Source organism: Gadus morhua, chromosome 1, assembly GCF_902167405.1.
Source record: "Gadus morhua chromosome 1, gadMor3.0, whole genome shotgun sequence".
NCBI classification, from domain to species: Eukaryota; Metazoa; Chordata; class Actinopteri; order Gadiformes; family Gadidae; genus Gadus; species Gadus morhua.
The window spans coordinates 9,811,618-9,819,982 of NC_044048.1; positions in this window are offsets into that span (position 1 = coordinate 9,811,618).

Consider the following 8,365-nt stretch of genomic DNA (forward strand, 5'->3'; position numbering starts at 1 on the left):
CGAGGAGAGGAGGAGTGGATGTGAGGCGTGGCTGTGAGGCGTGGCGGGAGCGGAGGAGATGTGCTGCTCACCGGACGACACGCTCGTCCCGACACCGTGGCGCTCTGAGACGGCCATTATTTGTCTTCAGGCATGCTCTTAGCAACGTGGTGGCCCAGTGAATCATAAGGCCGTCTCAGGCATGAATTTTACCCCCTCACAGTCGCACAGTAGGCCTACAGCCCTGAATAACCTCTGGCTTCCCTTCCTTTCTCTGCTTCGTGTATTTATTATTTCTTGGCAGGTGAACCTTGGCTCGCCTCCTCGTTGGACTTGCCTTTTACTCGCTGAGTTCTGTTTTAACTTTTTGTTCTTTTCTTGTTCGTCTCTTCTTTCTTTCGTCCTAGTGAAAAGAAGAACCCTAATGTGTGAGCTTTGCATTACAACTCCCTTATAAAGGCTATTCTCACAAATGAGGAGCAGGAGGATTCAGGGTAATTGCCATTGTTCAGCGGGCTGCCTCACTGACCACCACCCGTCTGAAAACTAGTGTTTTTATGGAGTACATCCGCTAATCAGTAGCAACCGTGAATAATGCTGGGGGGCTGTGGGTGGTGGGTCGGGGGGGGGGGGGGGGTTGATACTCAACCAGACTACCACCGCATTTAAAAGAATTGCTCAGGCATCTACCCCCCGCCAGGGCCACTGCATTGTAGCTAATTGTCGTTTTATTCATCCCCAGCCATCTCAACAATGCCCCCCTAAGGTGCGTGTGTCTGGGCTCTGGCAGGGAGACCAGTCTAGCCGAGGCCCGGGGAACTGAACACCGAGGAGGAGAGGGTCAGCCTGCCCACTGCGGCACTCACAACATGTTGGTTTAAAAACAGTGATTTAAAAGTGTCGTAAAATGGCTGATGTAACTTAATAGGAGGTCACAGAGGTAGAGGACAGTGGTCTAGAGAGAGAGAGTTTACAGCGAGAGATAGTTTAGAGAGTGAGAGAGAGAGAGAGTAGCGAGAGAGTGAGTTTAGAGAGAGAGATAGTTTAGAGAGAGAGAGAGAGAGAGAGAGAGAGAGAGAGAGAGAGAGAGAGAGTTTAGAGAGAGAGAGTTCAAAGCGCGTGGTCATAACCACTCACACGTTAACCTTTCATTATCCCCATGAGAAATATACGCACACATGCTTGGAAAGGGAGTTTTCACGCGATTCTGAGTCAGTAATTAAACACCAGGGCCTGCAGTGAAGACTTTCCTCATCGAACCGACTTCTGAAGATCAATAACGACTAATAATGGTCCATAAAATGAAAGTTTTCATTCTGAATATGATAATTAGTAGTCGTCTTAGACAAACACAGCAATTAGAGATCAGCACTAAAACCTTGGTAGAAACCGACGATGAAATAGCTTTAACACAAATGTTTGCAATAAACTACAAATGCTATTGCTTGCAACTCAGTTATAATAATTTAATACTCCAAACCCACACACAGCCTCTCAACAAACACACACACTCAATAGACACACAGAAACACACACCCACAGACAGAGAGAGTTAGAGAGGGAGAGAGAGAGAGAGAGAAAGAGAGCAAGAGAGAGAGAAAGAGAGAGAGAGAGAGAGAGAGAGAGAGAGAGAGAGAGAGAGAGAGAGAGAGAGAGAGAGAGAGAGAGGGCTGGGGATTGCTGTGGCCACTGGAGAGCCTAAGGCCATTGTTTCACACACATACATACACGTGAAGGCGCACACACACACATTTAAGTGTACCCAAAAATCCCCCATTAAAAGTTTACATACACACACACACACATTTAAGTGCACCCACAAATTCCCTCATACACACAAACATAACATATGTGTGCGCGGTCATAAGGTTTCCCCAGCTCATTGCACACTACACGAACCTTTGCACCCTACAACACACCCCCACACATCCCCTGTGCTGGCTCCTGTGTGCTCCCACACCCCCACTCCCCCCTGGCCTGTACGTCTCTCAGCATCACACATGGGAGTGCCGTTGGCGTTGGTCAATCGTTTCCCCTGGAAAACCCAGCAGCTCTGAGGAGGACTGATGTTGAACATAGCTGCAGTCACAAGCATCACATCATAAATCGAACCGGCTGCTGCTATTTTTAAAACATCGAACCAAAGAATGAACAAATGAGACTTTAGTTACCCAATGACATACCGTTAAACATAATTTAAACAAAAGTACATTTTCACTGTTTACCCAACTAAGGTTTTTCTACTGTATTTATTACAGTCCTGTCACACAGTGGGCCGTGAGCCTGTACCTGGTGTTTGGTGGTGACGACCCGAGCAAACTATGGGGAGGAGGTGGTTGAACTTCATGGTCTTCAAGGTTACAAACTCAGGGGTGTCGCCTTGTCACCTTCTGTAAATATGACTCACAATGCCGTTTAGGATGGTGAGTCAGCCACCATCTCCTTCTCCACCTCCTCCAGGCTCCACCACCACCTCCACCACCACCAGCACCTCCTCCACCACCACTATCTCCACAACCACCACCACCACCACACCCTCCACCACCACCACCATCACCAACACCACCACCACCACCACCACCACCACCACCAGGCCCTCCTCCACCAGCACCACTCCTTAGAGCTGCCACCGCCTCCTTATAAGTCAATGTTGATGCTAATGCAGCCCAGACCAGCGAGGTGTCAGGCCGTCTCCCAGAGCCTTATATAGCAGCCTCTCTAGTGTCTCCCTCACTCTTCATCAGTGCATTAGCGTATCTAACCATAGGAGGGGGGGTGTTGTTGACGCATGCACAGTCTGCTAATGCACCAGTCACTCAAAGGTCACGGGTCTCGGCGGGCTGGATGGATGTGTTTAGAAACCGTTGGTACCCGTGTGTGATGGACGGCCCGAGCTCAAACCCCGGTAGCCATGCAAGACGGGGGGGGGGGGGGGGGGGGGGGGGGGGGGGGGGGGTGACATCTGATTGGTGGGCTCCAAAAGAGGATGTGAGCACCGTGCACGTTGCAAAACATGGTGCACCTCTGTGATTGGGTATTGTATTGTAGCAAACAGTCAGAGGGGAAAGGTGTTCTGTGGTGAATGGGGTCGAGTGCTGCGTGATCTGGTCACAGGGTGAGGGACACTCTCTGGTCAAAGGTTGAGGGATATTCTCTGGTGAAGGGTGAGGGATATTCTCTGGTGAAAGGTTGAGGGATATGCTCTTGTGAAAGGGTGAGGGGCATTCTCTGGTGGAAGGGTGAGATATCAAGTGAAGGTTTAAAGTGTATCCTCTAGTAGTGAAAGGCTGAATGCATTAACTGACTGGGTTCAAATACCTTATTGTGCCTCAACAACAGTCCCCCCAGTCATCCACACTTCAGATTTGTTCCCATTTTACATGAAAAGACTCACCAGACGACCTATGTGAATTTGCTTGTAAGCTGCATACACACACACACACCCACACACACCCATACACACACACACACACACACACACACACACACGCACACACACACTTATAATACACATTCAAAGCCTCACACGGTTCGAAGGTTACCGCGAGTTTCAAAGAATGGCCATTGAGATGGAAACTGCAGACTCCGAGCAGCGGATCTGAGTCCAACCCTGTGACTGTAGGGCTGGACATCTTAATGGAAAAGGTTTTAGCAGGGCTTTCTGAATTTGGAAAGTAGTAAAGAGGGAACCTACATGGCAGCTTTTAAGACTGTGGTGGCAGTCAGGTTACTGTATATCAAAGAGCGTTGTGTGAGCCAAGGGAATTGTTCAGCCGATGCATTTTATTTGTCTTAGGTCCTGAAGACGGATCGCTCATACTGGCTTCATCCCTGTTCAGGTGACCAACAAAGACGCTATTTGTGTCTGCGTGGGTCCGTCCCGCAGACATTACATGGTTTGGGGGTGGCTGTGGGGGCATTGATCATGGGGCATTTTAGTAACCGTAGCTCTACAGACTCTGGTTGTACAATGCCACTCACTGGCCAGCAAACAATCCTCGTCTTCCTGCGTTTGTGTTGTGGAATGTTTTGTTTTAGCGCTGCAAACTAAAGCAAGGACGTATCGTCTCTCAGTGGTGATGGAAGGATGTGTCAGGTGATGGCGTTGTTATTTAAGGAAATGTTATGTTTTGAGCTCAATGAAACACAACATGATAATGACCACCCCGCCCTCCCAATGTTAGGGTTGACCGCCCCTTCCAATGCAAAAAATGTTGTCGCTTAGTTTTGAGTGACAAAAAAAAGCCTTGATCTACACCACATGTTCATGACAAACATGAAAAACGGGTCTGAGTATGTGAGTGAGTGTGAGAGTGAGTTTGTGTGTGTGTGTGTGTGTGTGTGTGTGTGTGTGTGTGTGTGTGTGTGTGTGTGTGTGTGTGTGTGTGTGTGTGTGTGTGTGTGTGTGTGTGTGTGTGTGTGTGTGTGTGTCTTGTGAAATTGGAAAGAATGGAAAATCTTGGAAAAAAACATGTACAGGACTTCAGCCCCTTTTCCTTTGCTAATGTTAACAGTGGAACACCCAGGTAGAGAACAACAGAGGAGAACAGAATGGTATCAGATACCGCTGGCTTCCTGCCACTGGAGTATTTTGACCACACTTTACTAACCGTCTTTGGCAGAATGATTCTCACAAAACCCCTGTGTGTTGGGATGGAAGAATGAAGCTCATGGCATAGGAAGGGTTAAAAATAATATTGGACCACTTCATTTAAAGTTGTTAAGATTATGTTTGTGTCACCGATGGTGTTTATTCAACAGAAGAACTGCCTTTGTAATAGCCAGGAAGTTGAATCAGCTTATCGGAACGCTGATTCAAGGGTCTCGTCTCCGACTCCAGGATGTTTTACTACGTGGCTCGAACATTTTCCATTTATGGATTTGCAATTCATACAGAAAGCCACCGAGGCGTAAACACCTGCAGATCTTTATGTGACGGCTTGCTCACTGATTCACCCACCCCCCACTGTGATAAAGGATCTCAGCGGTCCAGGGACGACGTTAGCTAGCCGGTGACTCAACCGTCCTCGGGCTCTAAATAAGGTAGTGTGTTTCACAGGCTGTTTAACTCTGCCCTTCCCAGTTAGGAGCACTCACTGTTCCCGTCCTCATACCCCAACCCTCCACCCCTCCACTCCCCCCACAAACGATGCTCATGACCTGACAGACACACAGACAGGCAGAAAGACGGATTAACAGACAAATAGACAAAGGGACAGGCAGGCAGTCAGACAGACAGGCAGACACACAGACACACAGACAGACAGGGAGGCAGACAGGGAGGGAGGAAGGCAGGCAGGCAGGCAGACAGACAGATCGACACACAGACACACAGACAGACACACAGACAAACAGGTTGGCAGACAGACAGACAGACAGACAGACAGACAGACAGACAGACAGACAGACAGACAGACAGGCAGACAGACAGACAGACAGCCAGACAGACAGGCACAAAGACAGCCAGACAGACAGATAAACAGACGGACAGACAAAGTGACAGGCAGACAGACAGACAGACACACAGAAGGAGAGAGACACAGGCAGACCGAACGATAGACAGACAGACAGACAGACAGACAGACAGACAGACAGACAGCCAGACAGACAGACAGACAGACAGACAGACAGACAGACAGAAAGATGGACGGACGGACAGGAAGACAGACAGATATACAGGCGGACAGACAGACAGGGAGACATGCAGACAGACACATAGACCTAGCCCGCCAAATGGAGCCACTGTTCTCACTCCCTACGACACCCCCGCATGACGGGGAACACTCCCGGGAGGGAGACAGAGAAGACAATAGCTAACGAGTAAAGAGGAGAGGAGGAGAGAGGGAAGGAGAGGAGAGGAAGGGAGAGGGGAGGAGAGGAGAGGAAGATGGAGGGGAGGAGGAGAGGAGAGGAAGAGAGAGGGGAGGAGAGGAGAGGAGGAGAGAGGGGAGGAGAGGAGAGGAGGAGAGAGGGGAGGAGAGGAGAGGAGGAGAGAGGGGAGGAGAGGAGAGGAAGAGAGAGGGGAGGAGAGGAGAGGAGGAGAGAGGGGAGGAGGAGAGGAGAGGAGGAGAGGGGGGAGGAGGAGAGGAGAGGAGAGGAGAGGGGGGAGGAGGTGAGAAGAGGAGGAGAGAGGGGAGGAGGAGAGGAGATGAGGTGAGAGGGGAGGAGGAGAGGAGAGGAAGAGAGAGGGGAGGAGAGGAAGAGAGAGGGGGGAGGAGAGAAGAGGAGAGGAGAGGGCAGGAGGAGAGGAGAGGAGAGGAGAGGAGGAGAGAGGGGGGGAGGAAAGGAGGAGAGAGGGGATGAGAAGAGGAAAGGCAAATGGTAGCAGGAGTACAGAATTACTATGAATCATTGGCTCTCATTCAACTCCGAAAGGACTGAATTAATTCACATAAATACAATATAACCCCCTCTCCTCCCCAACCACCCAGATAACCTATTAGCAAGGTCTTCCCACTGCCTTATTTTCTACATTTCAAATGATCTGCATGTGTTGAATGAGTAAAGTATGAATTTTGTATTTTGTATCTTCCTCACTCGCGAGACCGAGAGCGATAAAGAGAGAGACCGGGGCTATGTTTTGAATGTGGAGTATGTTAGAGGTTTGAATTGAATTGGAAAAACATGAATAGTTTATCAGCTATCCTCATACAGTAGGAAGAATTCCAAAGAATTATCTCATGTCTGTGCGATGTTGGGTGACCTCTTTACAGCCTCACGCCGAGGTCTTGTTCTCTGACAGGCTTCTCTCACACCGATAAGGAGTCATAACCATTGGGACTCTGGGCTAAAGAAACAAAATCACACGAAAATCATTGTTACTTTCGCCCACTAGATCAGAGGTGTTTCTGCAGTCATGTTCAATTCTTTCTTTGTTCTACATTTTCCTTTCTTCTTCCTCTATTTCTTCAGTTATCTATATCTTTCTTTCTCTCTCTTTCTTGAATTACTTGATTCTTTCTCTTTTGTTCTTTCTTAAGTTATCTAATTAGTTAATTTTGTAATTATTGTAAGTCTTATTGAATTCGATCTTTCTTCCTTTCGTTCTTCCTACTCATCACCCGGCACCTTCCCCTCTCCTGTGGTTCCTCCTGGAACGCTGCAGTAGAAGCTTCGCTCCCCATGCGCCATATGTCTGCTTCGTATTAGGGATTGGCCACGGCTTCATGTGCACGTTCTGCCTACAGGTCAGGGGAGGGAGGATCACTCTCTATCTCTCTGGTTCCCTCTCCAACTCCTCTGCGCCTTGTCACATATCAAACCCATGTCCCGTGACACACACACATGCACACGCAGACTTGCAGACTGAACACATACGTAACCGACACACACACACGCACCCACGCACACACACACAAAATCGGACACACCTATCTAGGACTGGAGCTGCCAGGAACATTTGAGTCTCCTGGTAAAGTTTATTTGTGGTTGTGTGTGTGTGTGTGTGTGTGTGTGTGTGTGTGTGTGTGTGTGTGTGTGTGTGTGTGTGTGTGTGTGTGTTCGTGTGTGTGTGTGTGTGTGTGTGTGTGTGTGTGTGTGTGTGTGTGTGTGTGTGTGTCCATATGTGTCTGTTTATGTGAGTGTGTATTTGTGTATATGTGTGTGTGTGTGTGTGTGCGTGTGTGCGCGTGTGTGTGTGTGCATGTGTGCGTATGTGTGTGTGCATGTGTGCGTATGTGTGTGTGTGTGTGTGTGGGTGGGTGTGTGCGTATGTGCGTGTCGAGTCTTTGTTGCCATGGGCACCAACTAGGAAGCTTGGGTCCCCTTGGGAACTGTCGTCATGGACACACCTCACCGGCCAAATAGAAGACATGTGCTCACAGCGCGTCATGTTCCGGGCCGGGCCCCGGCCGCAGAGGAGTTGAGCAAGACTGGAAAGAGTGAAATCACCCCCCCCCTGGTTGTCTTCTAATAACCCCATCTGGTGGGGAGGGGAGCCTGTGACCTCATCATCATCTGTGTGCGAGGGGAGATGGGCGGAAATGGTTCATTCTCTGGTGGTGGTGGTGATGATACGATGATCAAAGACGTCGTGTGGGAGAGAGAGAAGGAGAGTATTTGATGTTTGACCTTTTGTACCTCTGTGTGTTGTGTTGTGTGTCTGTATTGTACAGGTGATGATGCGTGCGGAGATGCGGCAAGACCCACTAGTGAAATAGTCACTCACTCACCGTGACCTCACTTCTTGCAGTGTACTCATACTGATAATCCAATGTTCACTGAGGTGAGGAGCGATGAGATAAGCGATAGACTCTGTGATAATGATCTAACAGTGACAGCACCTCCCACCGCCGCACAGCGTCTTCCTTCAGTGCCCCCCCCCCTGCAAAAAACACAACCAAGTGAAGGGTGCAACAGGCAGCCGCACAAAGAGCCAAAGTGTAGT